At 53.2% G+C, this 2,500-nt stretch overlaps 1 pseudogene; it reads right to left on the bottom strand.

Annotated features, from left to right (window-relative positions):
• Positions 1 to 1,641, bottom strand: part of LOC139657937 (rap1 GTPase-activating protein 2-like) — a 25,890-nt pseudogene extending 24,249 nt beyond the window's left edge.
• Positions 1,642 to 2,500: the final 859 nt, after the last annotated feature.

Here is a 2,500-nt window from a genome sequence, read left to right as displayed (position 1 = left end):
GCAGCTCTCTGACAGACAGATGGGAAAGCTCAGGCAGAAGAAGCTGTCAGGAGAACCGGACTGATGTGGACTCACTACCCGGCCTTTGAACATGTGAGAAATCTCCTCATCTGGACTCATAACAACACAGCAGCTACATGTGGAGATCCAGGACCAAACCCTGCAGCTGCCTCTGAAACACTACAGCCTGGGAGGAGAGGGGGAGGAGCACGGGTTTCAACAGGTCCAGTATAGAGCCTGAGGCTGTGAGGAGGAGGAGGAAGATGGGGAGGGGGAGGGGGAGGAGGAGGAGGAGGAGGAGAGGAAGGGGAGGAGGAAGGGAGGGGAGAGAAGGAGGAGGAGGGGGAGGGGGGGAGGACGAGGAGCAGGAGGGGGAAGAGGAGGAGGAGGAGGAAGAGGAGGAGGAGGAGGGGGAGGAGGAGGGGGAGAGGAGGAGGAGGAGGGGGAGAGGAGGAGAGGGAGGAGGAGGAGGAGGGGGAAGAAGGGGAAGAGGAGGAGGAGGAGGAAGAGGAGGAGGGGGACGAGGAGCGAGTATATAATACTGTGGTGTAGTATATGATGTACTGTATGTGTAGTATGGTATATAGTGATGTAGTATGATATATGACATGTATATGATGATATGTTAAGTCCTTTGAGACATGCTTGTGATTAAAGCTCCATATGGTGTAAAGCAGGCCTCCCCTCTCCTCTGTGGTGATAAAGGAGTTGGATGGTCTATCTAAACATGGTGAAAGTATCAAGACTAAATCCACACAATCCATGTTAGTGCAGCGAGCCTCTAAACGAGCCGTTTGGACTTCCGTAACTTTGTGGCGTCACAAAGGTTCGCTCATTATCATTTTTGTAAGAAATAATAGACTAACAAAGTGTTTTTTTCAAAGCGGTTGAGCGGTTGTCGTTGTTTATTAACCGGAGAGTTTTCCCTACCTGTAGCCGCCGGGCCGCGGCGTCTCACGTTTCACTCTGGAAGCGGTTAGCCGATCGGAACGGAGGGGTTGTTAATATTAATGAGCCTTAAAGACACGGAGACAGAAACGGCCTGTTCTCGGTAAGGCTCAGAGAGATGCTGGAAAATGAACGTGGAGAAATGGATTGAGAGTGTTTTTGGTTCATGACACCACACACACAGCTTTGAATGGACAGAAAGACACAAAATAAAACTCTGGAGAGTGGAGAATATGAGACTTTAAGTTCAAGGTCCGCTTTATTGTCATCTCAGCTGCATAAATCTACATAATATACATCCAAATATACATAGACTGGACACAGTGACACAAAATATTGTTTCTCCAGGCTCTTGGTACAACAGAGATGTAGTAAAACTAACAAGACAAGTTAGCAATGAAACAATAATGGCTATATGAATAAACATGACTCGACAGACAGGAAGAAGAGGCCCGGGACAGAGGGAGAGGCGGCTGGTCGAGGACGGTGAGGAAGGTGGACAACGTGGGAAAGTGTTGTGAACAGATCCTTCAGGCTCGCTGGGTGTCGGACATGCCGGCTGTCCTGAGCTGGACTGGACGCCTGACCTGCTGTGGCAGGGCGTTACGGACTGATTCTACTGTGCTTTTGTTCCGCTTGTTCTGTCTTGTCTTGTGTTAAATCCACATGTCAGACCATCACCCGGTCTGACATGTGGAAGACGCCGCAGGCCAGTCTCAGCTTCCTGACCTGGTCGCCGTTTGACACGCTCCCCTTCGGTCTGGCAGCGAAGAGAGCTGCGCCCTCTGAGAGACACGACCCAGACTGCAGGAGGTTCTGTCAGACCGCAGGAGGTTCTGTCAGGCTGCAGGAGGTTCTGTCAGACCGCAGGAGGTTCTGTCAGACCGCAGGAGGTTCTGTCAGGTTGCAGGAGTTTCTGTCAGGCTGCAGGAGGTTCTGTCAGGTTCTGTCAGGCTGCAGGAGGTTCTGCCAGACTGCAGGAGGCAGGAGGTTCTGCCAGGCTGCAGGAGGTTCTGTCAGGCTGCAGCAGGTTCTGTCAGGTTCTGTCAGGCTGCAGGAGGTTCTGTGAGGTTCTGTCAGGCTGCAGGAGGTTCTGTCAGACCGCAGCAGGTTCTGTCAGGTTCTGTCAGGCTGCAGGAAGTTCTGTGAGGTTCTGTCAGGCTGCAGGAGGTTCTGCCAGACTGCAGGAGGCAGGAGGTTCTGCCAGGCTGCAGGAGGTTCTGTCAGGCTGCAGGAAGTTCTGTCAGGCTGCAGCAGGTTCTGCCAGACTGCAGGAGGCAGGAGGTTCTGCCAGGCTGCAGGAGGTTCTGTCAGGCTGCAGCAGGTTCTGCCAGACTGCAGGAGGCAGGAGGTTCTGCCAGGCTGCAGGAGGTTCTGTCAGGCTGCAGGAGGTTCTGCCAGACTGCAGGAGGTTCTGTCACAGCGTCAGTACAGACAGCGACAGTACTGGTGACAAGGAGGTGAACAGAGGGCGGACACCACTGAACAGAAAATCCCCTTCATCAAACAGGGAGTGAAGGCAGGGCGTCCTGTGGCTCAGTGGTCTGAGCCA

Source organism: Centroberyx affinis, unplaced genomic scaffold (assembly GCF_046629955.1).
Source record: "Centroberyx affinis isolate AG114_WGS23_722 - 3 ecotype Tasmania unplaced genomic scaffold, CSIRO-AGI_Caff_v1 ptg002787l_1, whole genome shotgun sequence".
Classification (NCBI taxonomy): Eukaryota; Metazoa; Chordata; class Actinopteri; order Beryciformes; family Berycidae; genus Centroberyx; species Centroberyx affinis.
Note: the sequence above shows the minus strand (reverse complement) of the source record. Positions and strands in the feature narration are given on the sequence as shown.